The sequence below is a fragment of the Manacus vitellinus genome, unplaced genomic scaffold, assembly GCF_001715985.3.
Source record: "Manacus vitellinus isolate BGI_N305 unplaced genomic scaffold, ASM171598v3 scaffold_22_pilon, whole genome shotgun sequence".
NCBI lineage: Eukaryota > Metazoa > Chordata > Aves > Passeriformes > Pipridae > Manacus > Manacus vitellinus.
Window position 1 is genome coordinate 3,970,617 of NW_021939632.1, and position 15,259 is coordinate 3,985,875.

General features: G+C 39.1%; 1 protein-coding gene across 1 annotated transcript in view; it reads left to right on the forward strand.

Annotated features, from left to right (window-relative positions):
- ADCY5 (adenylate cyclase 5) overlaps nucleotides 1-15,259 on the forward strand; it is a 206,289-nt gene that overhangs the window by 126,092 nt on the left and 64,938 nt on the right.

Below are 15,259 nucleotides of genomic sequence, written 5' to 3' on the forward strand. Positions count from 1 at the left end.
TCCAATCTCTGGCAAGCCATGCAAAATCAAACCCAGTCCGTGTTGCTGGGGTAGTCCAGCCCCATGAGCTTCTGAATATTTGCTGGTTCCAACTGTCCAGTTTTGCAGGGAAGAGGCAATAAGGTAGTACTTTAGTGGCTTGATAGCTTTATAGGCTGCAGTTACGAAGTTTAACTTAATCTTGATGAATTTTACCTCTGCTGTTGTACCTGATCTCTTTGGGGATCACTTATGTCTCAGCTAAGCCAGGTCCTGGAACTGTGTAACAGCTCTGTCAGTCTATAAATACTTCTACAGAAACACAGAAACTGGGGACAGAGAACTTCCTTCTTCCCTTCTCCATCTCCCCTTCCAAGAGTTTTTCTTGTAAATTCATTGTGTAACCCTTCTCTCTTACATAGCTTTAGTATGTTGGTGAATTGTATTTTCTGATACTTGGTGCTCAAGAAATAAAAGGGGTTTTCTTATCTCTCTAACATACTGCACCCTCCAATAGTTGATGTGGAGAAATCCTCATGAAATTCTTATGCATTCGAAGACATTGCCTTAGGATTGAGGATGTCAGGGAGAGGTAATGTATAAGCAAAAAATTGAGAGTCGCTCACTGTTGAATGTAGACTGATATAAAAATCACTGAAATCAGGGCAAGTCTGTGTGCTTTGGGTTTTTTTGGTTGTGATTCAGTAAAGAGATAAAGATCCACAGCAATACTGAAGACAAAAACATTATCAGAAATCAAGAACAATAATGGTTCAGTGATGAAAAATAAAGAATATATATGGTGATGAAGGGGAGGGGAAGAGGCTGTTCAGTGTGCCCTCAGCAGACTACGTGCTACAGTAGATTAAGTTTTGTGTCTTCGCATTCATTTCTTCCTTAATAACACTGAGCTTGTCCGAGAAGGTGTGTAAATTTCTTGAGATAGATAAATTTCTTGTGAATTACTTTTTTTCCAGTACTCAAAGGTCAACTTGACATTCAAACTGGGTGTGATTCAGCAGATGTGGCATGAGACTATGGTATTATATCTTTCACATCAATTTCCATATGTCTATTTGCAGGTCTGAAAGTTGTTCAGGACGGTCAAATTTTAGTAAAGCTGATTATCTCTTTAGGATGATACTGATTTAAAATTTCAGTTGTATGACTTACATAAACAAAACCCGCATAAACAATAATGAACTAATTTTACAAATGAAAAATTTTAAAGGGAGGTGGGAATCTGATGGAACAATTGTGATTGGAAAACATAGCCCAAAGATAATGGCTGGTATGGAGACAGGGACATCTCAAAAGATGCAGCAAAAAGTGGCACATGGTCCAAAGTATGGAAAGAGAAAAGGGTTTGTGATGATTTTCAGTTGTGGCTGTGAAGTAATGTGGAAGGTGAAACACATGTACATAAATGGGTATATGGACCAGTCAGTGCCTTGGATTGTCCTGATGGGTAGCTAACAGGACACTTGCAAACATTTAATTTTCACATCTTGTATATTTATTGAATAATTAAAACATTTATGTAATAGATTCACTTCTGCGACCTAAAAGTAATTTTAACTTTGTTTCTCATGGTAATGAATGTTTAGGAATCACACCCCTGCAGGTGCTGACTATCTCCAGTGCAAAGGGATGCTAAGGTTTCAAAAGATCTTGCAAGGGGAAACAACTTAAATGATATCTTCCTCAAAGTGTGGGCTTTGTTGTCTGGTGCCTTTGAGGTCCTAAATCAAGGCCCACTGAAATCATGGAAAAGGCTGGAAAACTGAGATAAGAAATGGGAATAAAGTAGTATGTGCTGAGAGCAAATATAAAGCAACTTAGGAACATCTCATCTTCATGTACTTTAGGGAAATGAATAACTAAGTAAGAATACCGAAAAAAGGAAACATGATTTGGAACAAATGACTCATTTCACACTAGGAGTTCAGCATGGAGCCTTTGCTCTTGCCTGGGTGCACTGAAACCGCCTCTAGTGGGAATGACTGCGGATGATTTTGAAGCATTTACATGCACACAGAAACACACTGGAGGGAGGAGGTAGCATCTCAATGATGCTGATTAATGAACTGGTTGAATAAAAGCAAACATGCTCTTTACTTTGCACGGGGAAATGCTCAAGGGGAGGCTTTTGAGATGAGAACGCTCCAAGCAATTTTGTTTTGTGTTCGTCATTATTCAAAAATGTCGTAAGATCTAAGTTTTTATGAGCTAAAGGTTATTGTGTCAAGGCAATTGAGAAGTATGTGAAATCGGTGCAAGGGTGCTGTGCCCAGCCATTGAATCTGGCTTCCTGTTGATGATTTATCAGCAGGAGCATTTCCTCTGCAGTTCGTAGGAGTGGGAAGGTTTATGTGTCTGCACAGAGGTGTGGATTTTCCTTCTCCTTCTGTTGTATTCAGCAGTTCTATTTTCTCACTCTCCCAGATTACTTATAAAGGTAGATTTTAAATGAAAATATATTGGATGGGAATTTTCATTAGCTGTTGATTTAAAAGTTTGATTGCCATTGTAATACCTGGAACCTGAAACCTTAATTTTTACTGGATCTTCAGAGTGAGGTTGCTCACCAGATTCAAAGTTAAAATGGAAGTAATGAGCCTCACTGACACTGGAGGTTTCCATCCAGCTGGGTTTATCTTGAGTCATTTGAACTCGGGAGGCACAGGAGCAGAGCCTCCTGCACTTGGCCTGGTTTGACATTTTGTATGGGAGAAGTTTACTAAATTCTGCCTCAGATAAGATTAAATATTTTAATTTTCAGGGATGATTGGGTCTGGGCTTTTGAGACCACCTCTAATTTTAATTAAAAAACAAACCCAAACCACTCTACCATCAAAAAACATTGTTCTAAAATTATGTGAAGTTAATATGTGTGGGCTATTTTTTTTTCTGTTTTAAAATGAAGTGCCTTAACTGTCCAGTTCTGCTGTGATATGCTTTGTTTTAGATACTAGGTCACATGCTTTTTTTTTTTTTTAAAGGTTACACCTTCTTTTTTTTTTTTTTTTAAAAAATGAAGTCAATTTAAACCTGTGCAGAAAAGATCTTCCTCAAGTACTGGTAGTAAGTCTGCAAAACACAGCCATGATCCTTTAATAAGGGGCAGTTCTGCCATGATATTGTTTACTGTGTTACACTTCTCTTAGAGGGAAGGCTATCTCTCTGTTCAGGGAAAGATTTTTTTATGCAAAATACTGTGAGTTTTTTTGACCTGAATGGGTAAAAGCAAATCTTTTTTAAGCCTTATCAGGACTTCCTGGGAATGAGTTCATAATCTCCTGCTTATTGTTATGGAAAGTTAAGTTCAGAGACTAATTTATCCACAACTAAAATATAATTTCCTGTCATTTTTGGCAGCAAAATTTGTTTCAGGATTATGTTCTTCTGAAGAATTTAGGGTGGTGATGAAACTAAGATGAAGATGTTTGGGGTTAATACACTCTTGATTCACGTGAACAGAACCTTTTAACAGAGAAGGAAACCATTTCCTGTCCTGATTTATTGAATGAGAATTAACTTTGACAAATCCAGAACCTCAGAATGTGATTTGACCTTTCCCACATGTGTGTGTGTTAAATATAAAGTCTATTGTCATAAGCAATCAGGAAAGGAGTTCCCAAGACTATGCAAGTAATTTTGGGTAAACAAGGTGAATTATGTAACTAAATTGGTTCATGTTATCATGAATGATATTATGTTTGATAGACAAACCCTAAAATATGCATAGATAATATTGTTTATCTATCATGCTTCCCAGGCAGAATTTTAAATGTTTTACATTATTATTGTTATTTATAGTGTCTCACTGCAGTGATAATGGCTTTAATGTTATCTAGGTTTGGCCAAATATAGTAATCTCTGTGCTATAAAAGGAGGCTTGAAGTCCCCTGTAAAAGGATAAAGGTTGGCTTTGTCATTGAAATTCCTTTGATGAACTGTTTCAAGAAGCTTATTTTAGGGCTGGCATCCAAGTGCAGTAAAAGTGACAGTTTCCTCTCTTCTCCCCTTCACATAATTCTTATGAATCATATACTCAGCAACATTAACCTGCTCTCAGAGTTTTTTAAATGTCTCAACAACTTGAACTAAACCGTTTGCAGAAATGAAACAAACCATTTCCTTTGTAAATGAAAAACATTTGTATCTTGTCTTCTGATTTAATAACATTCTAACACCAGAAATTTCTCCCCTTAAAAATGACCAATTAGTTGCACTTTATCTGACTGTCAGAATATTCAGACCAGCTGTATCAACTTAACCTCTTCCCTTTTAGGTGTCGTGATGCTTAATTAGTTGCTTATGAAGTGTGTTAAATTCTTGGGTTGCAAGGTGCTATGGAATTGTGAGCTATGACATTTGAGGAAAATATCAACTAAGCAAACATCTTTTTTCTCCCTCCTCCCGCTGTCCTCGCACACAGAACATCCAGTCTTAATGTTTCTTGGTGGTAAAGAACTTATCAATATAAATAGTAGAAAAAAGCTGAACTCTGATTGCAGCGAGTAGGAGGGTTCCCAGGGCACAGCTGTAACTGGGCATGTTAGGGCTGTGGCTTCCCAAAGCAAGGTGCTGCTTAGTGGTATATTCTTGTTTTGGAGGCTTGCTAACAGTGCCTTTCGAAATGCTGAATGGCTTTATAATGAGATATATCTTACCAAGCCCAGGTCAGACAGCAGATTGCCTTTGGAGGTGGTTATACCAATGGAGCGCTTTTGCTCAGGAGCTCATCTAAACTCTATTTTCATGCTTTTTCATAGGAGGTTATTGAAGCTAAGTAGAAACCAGTTTAATTTTACTCTCCTTAGTAAATAAAACTACAGTATGGTAGTACTTCTAACAGTTTTTCCATGGATATTTTCACAGATTTTACAGTCTCTTGTCTGAGCCAAAGTTTGTGTAGCTTAAATTTCTATGGAAAGCCTCTCATTGCCAGGAAGGGGCAGGAGCAATAGCTTTTTTAATATTTACTGTATGATCCATCTTTCTCCTCATCTTCTTTCTTTTTTGTGGGGAGGCGGAATGAAAACTGATAGTTTATGTTTGAAGATGAGAAAGAGCAGCATTAAGAAGGAGAAAGCTCAAGAGCTGTTTTTATCCATGTCTTGCTTCCTGGTGCTGCCAGTCTGTGAGCTTTGATTTCCTCCCAGAATGTGTTCGTGAGTTGGTTGGTTGTTTCTCAGAATGGAGTCGTGGAAAGATCTTTCCCTGCTTTTCTTTATTTGAGGCATATTTGAGGCCCACAAGTTACTTTTGCAGGTAGGTGGGGGAAACCGTGTAGGTTTTCTGTGAGTTCAGAGGCCCCCAGGATGTGATTGCTGTAACTTCTGGTTGAAGCTGTAGGATGAGAAAAGTGAGTAGGAGGGAAATGAGCCTGCCCACGCCTTTTCCCACATGACAGCAGTGAATTTTACCTATGTGAGAACTCTTCTGTTTGTGTCAAGAGCCATCTCCTTGGAGCTTCACCTGCACCTTCTGGGGGTGAGTGTTTGCTTTTTAACGTTGCAGAAAATTTAACTTCAAAAAATAAGTTAGCAGTAATTTTTAGGAAGCATGGGAGTAGGTTTCACCCACAGAAGGTGAATTACTCTGCTCTTAACACCACTAATCACCAGACTCTTCCTAGCCAATTTGTTGTTTTCAAGACAAAAAACCAGAGTCTTTTGGAGAGCAGCATTCAAGCTAAAATTCATGTGTAAAGAAATTCACTTCTTTTGCAGCCATTGTTACACCTGGGCTCGACATCAAAGCTGTGCAATAAGGCTGACAATTAATATTAAAGGGGTATTTCAACCCACAGTCACTCCCTCTTTATAATACATTTCTGTTAGTGGTTCAGTCATGAAAATTTCTAAGCTAAAGAATGGAGCAGGTTTATATATTTTAGCAAATCTACCTCTTTGTGCATATGCACAGCAACCTTTAAGAAGAATAAATACTTGTTTAAGTGTGATCTTCCTCTTTAAACTGGGATTATATTGTGATCTTGGTCCCTACTGGGAGCCCCTGGTGTCTCCAGGGGCATGAGTGAGCCTTGTACTCTCTGAAGAACAAAACAGACAAATAACTGGCTGCAAGGCACCCCACTGGATGCACTGCTTAAAACACGTGTGTTGTAATGAAGATAACATCCCAAAAGTGCAGTGTGCCAGGTGACTGCAGATCTGCAGCCACCAGCAAGCCATCAGCAATTAGGAAGGGCCTGTGATGTATAATTCAGACCCTGCTATTCCGAGTTTATACAAAGGCCTGTGAAGTTCACAGGGTGATGGATTGAAGAGTGTTAGATGTTTTAATGATGAAATACTGTGAATAGTAATTTGGAGAGAATAATGAAGGTGCCTGCAGAAGTTTACAGAGCAGTATTTTAACTCATCAATGGTATTTGATTTCCCTTTTGTTTCAATAGTACTAAAAATAAATTAAATTTTGAAATGTACATCTAACTGCTAATTGGCCTGATTAAAAAAAATGTATCAAATTTATAGGGGAAAAAAGCATAAAACTAAGTTTATTCAACTAATTCACCCCCAGTCCTCTGTATTCTGCAGTAACCTTGACAAGAAAAATTCAGTATTCTCTGAACAAAACTTTACTTTTGTGAAGCCTTGCTTTTACAGACTCGCTTTCCTCCTTAAAGACTTGGTTAAATTTCAGTTGATGAACTGCTTTGTCATGTAGTTAACATGCAAAGTGGCTTTAAGAACTTTGAGTTTACATAACATTTGAAGAGGTTCTTGTTAAAATCGTCCTACCTTTTTACTTCCTCCTTAGACAATAATGACTGAAAAGCAAAAATGAGTTAAACTTTTTAATCTGTAATGCACTGAACTTTGCAAAACTATTTAAAGCCATCTTATAGAAGCTATAAAACAGAGGCACAGTTTTGGAATGGAGATGGATTAACTTCTCTTGTCTTATACTATATTTATATCCCTCAACAATTGCTGCTAATTTGTGCATCTGTTCTTACTGGTGTATATATAATTTTGACACTGGATAAATAATGAATAAGAGACAAAAGCTGAAACCAATTAGTGGAGAAGAGCTCTCAAGTGGTCTGGCATCCTGTGACTCGAGTTAGTACATTGCTAACTTGAGTCTATGTCCTCCAGTAACTGAAAGTCATGCTGTATGTTTTAAACTTCCTCTTTTTTATTAATTTTGCTTTATAGTAAGTGGTGGAAAAGTTAGGGAGAAGCTGGTACTGACTGTGCAGGCTGCATAATTCCATAAATGGTGTTTTTATAAGAAACCAAGCTAAGAACAGGTCACTTCAGAAACAGAGCTAACAGAAATGAGGAGCACCAGAGGAGTGCACAAAAGAGCACAGGAGGCAAAAGACCAAAGAGATTAAATTAATTTCATCTCACGCACCCCACTGGCATGGCATTGCCCTTGGGGAATGATAGAATTGCTCTTTTTAGAAAACAGAGATTTTTCTGTGTCCATTCGTGTTTCTGTTACAAAGCCCAAGAAAGATGCACACAGTTTTAAATGGCAGAAATAGGGATTTATAAGACTGTGGAGATTCTGAGAACTTGGAATTTTGCAGATAGTTTTCAGAGATTGGAAAGAAGCGTACGTGTGATACTATTTAAAAAGCAAACAACATATAGGACTATAGGTATTACCTTCCCTGGCCAGCAGGGATCTTTGTGGTTGCTATATATGTGTTTGGCAAATATCTGAATCCCTCAAAGACACTGAGAAAGTCTAAGTATATTCTTGACCAGTAACCATGTCCCTGTTTGAACCAACCTCCTTAAGTATATATGAGGATCATCAATGCTTGAAATCAACTCGCTCAACTCCAGTTCTACAGAACTGACTCTGAAGACCAAAAACCTGTTGCAGTGATCACTTGTAAAACTTGGATCTTTGTGACTGTCATTGGAATATTCTTTCTTAACCTTCTGTTGCAGAGATCTCCCCAGAAAGCGGAATGCAGAAGGCTGGATGACCAGGGCTTTGTTTGGGTGTAAGATCATCTGTAAATGCCTGTTTGTCCCCATCAGTAGTTGTGCAGAGCATCTGGAAGCACAAACTTGCCCTCTCACATGAAGAAGCAGCTTGAATGTATGAGGAAATAGGGAATTTTTCCAGCAGAGGTGCAGTAGTGACACTTTGATCCACTGTGTCAGCTCATTCTTTTGGAGTTTTTTGATTTTGGTGGTTTGGGTAGGTTTTTTAACTGTGAGCATGATTCTTTGCAGAGGCTGATCAAACACTGGCTCCATTCCTGCTCACTGTGGGGAATTGTTGCTAATAGAAGGTTACTAGGACAACCCTCCTCCTTCTGACAACTACTTAATTTCTGTTATCTCCCAGGCCTGGCAGACCCACACATCAGTGTGAATGCAGGAGAACTTTGGAGAGATGCTTTGTGATATCCTGGACCATGAAGGAGCTGAGAGACCTATGTCCAGAGCTGATGGGATATTAGTGGGGAGGGGAGGTAGGCAAAAAATACAGTAAAGACAAAAAAACCTTGGAAAGAAAGGAGCAAATTTACCAATTGTTAGTAATGACTGGAGGAAAGGAGAAGGGAGAATGGAAACGAGACGTAAGCAGTTTTAGATAGTGGACATTCATGTGCCATAGCAGTTCTGGTGGAGAGGCTCCAGTCTTGGGAACATGCACATCAATGCACTGCTGCTTTGTGCCTTGGCTGTTTCCAAAGAATGAGCTAATAAGAATCAATTTGTTGAACAAAACAAACAAATCTTTGGCTTCTGCTCAAGGGAACTTGAGCAATTGCAGTTACAGATCAGTCTTCAACAAAAGCCAAGAGCTGATCCATAAAAGTATAATTATTCTGTTTCATTTGGAACCTTTTGTTCTGGATTGCATTCAAAACTACTGTAAGCCCCTTTGTAAGATTCATTTTCTTTCCAGGCAGGAGAAAAAGAGGCCTTTTGATTTAATAGTTCTACTTCGTTTCAATTAAAAAGGAGAAAAACTGGATAAAACTCACATAGTCCTTGCTTTTCTTCCCTAACATGCTTCCCTTCTGTGGAATAGCAGCCTGCAGGTCATAGCTTAGGATGACAGGTCTCATGTAGAGACAAAGTAGTGTTATGGAGTATAAATGCTAGGTGATATTCTGTTTTTAAGGTCCAGTATTCTTTGAAATTTTCATCTGCAAACTGAATAAAATTTTGTTATTGAAATTGGAAATGATTACGAATTTCTTGCAATGCCCAGAAACATTGAAATTGCAGATGTGGCTTACCTGCTGAGCTCCTTTTTCTTGGAAGTATGTAATGGTGGAAGGAGTAAATTGAAAATAGTGTCTTGTCTGAAAAATTAAAAACTGAGATTGACAATGATTTCTTTAATTTAACTGGGTAGTGAGACTGATTAGAGTTCAGAAATGCCTGGTTCCCATTACAGAAACATCCCAAAGACTAGATCTTGAAGGCTCTGCCCTGCCTGGACTGCTGAGGAGTTGTGTCAAAGGAACTACCAGGGAGTGTGTGCAACCACATGTACTCTTTGTGCTGGGACTTCTCGTGAGTGCTGGGGACTTCTCGTGAGTGCTGGCTGTATCTGCAGGGGGAGTGAGTGCTGCGTTTTGGCTGGGGCCAAAATGCCAAAGGGGCCTCTTTATGTTTCCCACTAAAATGAAAACCCAGCGAAATTAATTAATTCAGTTGGCATTCCACGTGACAGAAAGTGCAACACAGAGGTAGTGAAGATCTGAAGAGACACAAGTGGTGAGGCGTGGCAATGAGTCACACCGTGCTCATCCGGGAGTGTAGAGGCTCGACCCACATGCTGGTGTAGGTTATCTGGATTCAGTTTTCCCATGTACCAGAGGGCATTTGAGGCCACATCTCCTAGGAGAGGCCATAAATGAAGAAGGCATCCTCATTCTCTTTTGTTAACTGTTTCATTTTTTTATATAAAAGAATCAAACCCCTGAGCAGCGGCTTGAATCTCACTGTCCCATGTCACAGAGCGCATCATAATCAGTAGGGCAGAGCGGAGCGCTTGCTGTCTTTGCCTCTAATTATTCTCAGTATTTTATATGTAATGAGCAGCTGCAACACGAGGTCCTGAGGGCACCCCTGTTCCCAATCCAAAATAGCCAATTGTCCAGTTCAGGCTGGATTCAGGCAGAGGAAAAATTAGATCCATGTTTTCTCACATCTCGGGTGAAGGGTCTTATGAGACAGTTTCCTTGCTTGCATTCTCACTCCATTTCCTTATAAATAGCAGGCTTTTGAAAAATACCAAAAAATCAAGAATACAAATTTCTGTATGCATTTCTGTACCTTAAAGATGTGCCAGTCTGTTGTGACAGGCTAGTGGTATTTTATCTGGCAGGAATTTTGGTTCCCAGGAAAGATTTGGCTACAGTCATGAAGTAGGCAGTACAGATGTGGTAGGGATGATCTTAAATGCTGGACACATACCGTTTCTTATTGTAGCTGCTGACTTAGTCTGAGCCCTGTGTGTATTTCTTAATTCAAACAAAAAAAAACAACCAAAAAAAGAAATTAAATAACAGTCAAGTATTCCTGCAAGATGCTATCACGGGGCTCAAACTGAAGTGAAAAATTACCTGCCAGGGTTTCTAACCTCAGTGGTCCTTGATTAACCACAGTATGTCTGAAGTAGCCAGGAGATGCAGAGGCCAGATGGTTCCTGGGGATGATTTGCTTTTGCCTTTGACTGCTGTTAACTTCTTTTCTGGTTCTGTTTATAAGGATTCTGGTGACTGGCTGTTGTCAGCAGGAATTTTTTTTTTCGGTTGCATAAGGACTGAGAAAACAGTATCTGTCTGACTCTTCCACAGTGAATGGCTTTCAAGTTAAGCCGTGGCTGCAGTTATTGTGCTCTAGCTGTGACACTATAAATAAAGTTATTAACAGCAATATGTAAATGGGTTTCTATTTTTGTTCCCTGTATTGTTTGCAAAATCTAGGGCAGTTATTCAGTAAGAATCATCTGCTGTTTAGCACTGAGCCTACCAGCATTTGATGCTGTGTGGGCTGCTGCTTTTCTTTCTTTCTTTTTCTTTCTCTCTTTCTCTCTTTCTTTCTCCCTTTCTCCCTTTTTCTGTTTTTCTCTCTCTTTCCCCCTTTCTCTCCTTCTCTCTCTCTCTTCCTCCCTTCCTTCCTTCTTTCCTTCCTTTGCTTTTAGAATCCAGCACTTTTGCAAGTTTATTTATTGTACTATATAAGAAATAGAGTAGCTGTACTAAGCATTTTCAGACTTTCAGAGAGTGGCTTGGTACTTAAGAATAGAGTCATCTCTTGGTATCTGAACTATAGGAGCATTAAAACCAGCCATACAAACACCAAATACCACAGCTGCCATTTGCCTTTGTGCACATCTTGCATATTCCAGTTTGTCCAAAGATCTTTATGGTTTGTGTTTTGTTTGCATGCTCTTTCCAGTGCCCTCTCCATTGCCCCAGGTCTGCCTGACAGCCTCAGGCCCTGTTGGTGCTGGAAACCTGAATTACCACGTTAATTCAGGCAGTTACAGCACAGACCCTGAGGGAGAGAACAGATGTGTTGTTTAAGAAACACTTTACTACAGTCATGGTGACTCCTGTCTGGAAGAGCAAATTATTCTAATCCAAGGCATCTGTTAGAAACCTGAATGTGTCTATGCTGGGGACAGGATCTGTGTGGCTGTTAGCATGGACACTGTAAATGACATTTCATGAGGCAGTTTGTTCAAACTTCTCCCTTCTCTGCAAGTTAATTTAGCTCTGGCTCCCCCAGATCCCCTACAGGAAAGTCCCATCCTGTTTGTACTGTGACTCATTAGCCACAATTTTATTGCCAGCTGTGTTAGCCTTCAGATGGGCATGTGTCCTCCCAGGCACTTGAATTCTATTTCATGCAGCTTTGTGAAAGGCCACAGTAACATTGGGACAGTAGCAAGCCATGTCTCCAGTTTCCCTCCTCACTTGAAGTAGCAGATAGTTTTGTGATGTATATGACAGATGAACATACAGGAGTGTTTTGAAGTTGTGACACCCACTGTTCTGAACTGAACTTATCCTTTCAAATGCCAGGCACTATATTTTGGTTTTTTGTTTTTCATCTTCAAGCCAAAATTGCTGCTACTGCAGTGGCATAGAAAGGAAGGAGAAATTAGCTAGATGGTTTTGCATAGATGTAGAAAGATCTGACACAGTAGCTTTCCTCTTATTTTTATGGTCTGAGACACATTACCATATTTAAAGTGGTCCCCAGGGTGGCTTTCTATGCTATAGAAAAGATCTGGTCAGACTCTATTGATTTTATTGATATTAGTTCACTCATAAACTAATAGCTATTTACAGGAACTACATTTGGAGATAATATTTTGCGAATATTGAGAGCAGCAAGCAAATGGCTTAGTGAAATATCGTAATGCATTAACAGAGAAATTAAATTTTCTAGTGGAAAATGCAAGAGAAAAGCCGTTTCTTTATACACAGATCTATTATTCTGGTGGTGGCAATTACAGTAATTCTCTTGAAATCAAGTTAAAATTATATGCCTGCTTCATTATGAGAAGAAACCACTGATTGCAAAAATCAGGGGAGATTCAGTGGAAAGTTAAAGAGATTCACAGATGCAGTGGGCAGAGCTGCCTTGCCACGGTCCCTGCTCCAGCATCTCAGGAGGAGGGTTTCTTTGGATGTTTCCTGGACTTGTGAGGCCAGGATTCACATTCCTGCTTTGCCATGGTTTTCCCATGTGTCCATGAGCACCTTTATGTATTTTCTTTATTTACCATACTGCTGTCTCTGGAAAAAATAGCATGGTGTTGCTTTTCTAGCACCTCTGACATTTTAATAATTGCTTAATGCCAGTGTTTACTACCTATGAAATCACGGACGTATGCAAAGTATTTGGAACATGAGATACATTAGAGGCTGAGGAGATGCATAGAATTTCATATTCCTGTTCAAGGATCATCTTTGCAAAGAAATTCTCACTTAGTGAACTCACCTGAACTGCCTTCTAAGGAGGAGTAGTTTTAATGCTGCTATCTATTATACATAATTTAATTATATTTACAGTGTTTCTCCGTGGCAGCTGGATTTTTCTGGGTCACCAAAGGGAACCAAAGATAGATGTCAGCTCAAGTGCCACTGATCAATTGAGATGTGATGGTAGACCTCATCTTAAAAAGGAAACAAACCTCTTAGTGTTAAATTGTATTCCTCGTAAAGTTGGGGGAACTTTACTTGTGAGTTGAGGGTATCTATTCATTACTGGTTCTTATCAGGTAAGGAATATCAATGCTGTGTATAACAACCAGATAATGAGTTCAATTTGCTGCCAGATTTTTTCCTTTTTTGTTTTATTCTGAAATTGCAACCAATCTCCCTTCTCATTGAAAACATCATGTACTTTATTATTAAATTTATTATCAGGTTTATTTATTAATTAATAACACATTGATCCCTCAGTTAATGAGCTGTACCATTTTCTTTGAAAATAACTGACCCAGAGTTATGCCTTCATGTTAAAGTTCTCCATTGATGCTGTGTTGGTGTTTGTCAGAAAGGTGGCGATTATAAAGTGTGCACGGTTAAGTTTCTCTAAATGCTTTGGGTCCATTTCTCTTCACAGTTTCATTGGTGTAATTTAGAAACACAACTGCTCAATTACATTTAAAAGTCTAGAAATGAGGAGGCAATGAGTCAACTTGTCTACTGTTCCAAAAAGGGCAGGAAGACTCATGTTCCTATTCTTCAGCACTCACTTTTCTCACCAAATGGCCACTTGGTATTCTTGATCTAATAAGCTCACAAACACCCTCACAAACACACAACTGTTGTGTGTACAGCTGTGTGTTTGTTATGTGTACAGAGCATCACATCACTTGTCTGTTCTCAGCTGATCCATGAAAGAGTCTGTGTATTTTGCTACCTACTCACTTTGGGAAAGGCACAGTTGCTCTTTAATTTTTTAAATTACAACATTTCTATACTAGTGTAATGCATTCATTATGCAATGACTTTCCAGAGGGAAAAACCCTGACATGACAGAGCAAATAAGTCCCAAAAGGACAGGGCACTGGGACAGCTAGTGGAAAGAGTGAAGTAGTAAGTTGGGTTGAAATGACTGCTGCATGCAGAATTACTGCAGCTTTTTGGTTAGGGAGTACAAAAGCATTGTTGTTTGCATAAATATCCATGATATCGGGGAAGAACAGATTGAAGACAGTTTTCACAGCTATGAAGAGCTCATTCTTTCTCCATCAAGTACACAGACCTTAGCAATATGTAACAGAAAGCATCACAAAACCTGAGTAGATGATTTAATCTCTATACCATGTGCCTGACACGGGATATACATGTGAAACTGTTAACTGTGACAAAATTTATTACTCTCTTGCCTTCTCTGACAACTGATTGATTGTTAGCATACAGCCAACTTTAAGACAACAGGTTGTCTTTTGCTTTAATGCTTAAGTTTTTCATTGTTTCTCTTTCCAACTGTGCTGCTTCAATCACTTTTGCAAGCTTTTCTCTTGAATAGAGGGCAGGGAAGAATAGTGCCTTCCTGCCCTGAATAGGCTAAAGCTGTGTTCATCCCTTCTTTCAGAATTCTCTTAGTTCTGTCTTTCTTCTTGTTGGTTTATGGCAGGATTTTAACATCAGTGATTGCTCTAATCCCGGAAAACAGACTGCAAGAGTGCTCACAGGAAAAAGCATACCTGAAGTTTGAAAACCAGAAAATAACATGGCTTTTCCTTTCTGTTTTATATGCAGTTATGGATTTCAGGCTGTCTTGTGGAACAAATGAATGTGAGATTTAGTTTGGTGTGGGCTGGATTCAGCTCCAGTTTGGACAGACCTGCCAGCTCTTTTGTACTCATCAGGCAGATCTGGGTGAGTTTGGTCTTGCTTGGAGCCACAGCCGAGACACATGGTCAGGGCCAGCAGTATCTGTGGTTCCTTCCTGCAAAAGGTCACACCTATCCCTCAACTTTGCCTTCTTAAAGTTTCTTAGAGATGGAATGGATCTGCTATCTCTCTCGTTTACATGGTTTTTTCCCATGACCAGAACAATTGGAAAAAAATTCACATTCCCATTGGTCCCTTCTTAGATACGTGAAAAAGGTCCATAGTTCCTCCTTCTTAATAACACAAAATCTCATTTAGGATGCTTGAATTCCTTTTTTAGGCAGCAGCATCTAATTCGGCTGGCAGTGATAGAGTAATAAATTCCTTTTGTCTCAAAGATATCTATAATGTGTTCCACCTATAGTTTGCTGGTAGCCACTGCATATCTATCTT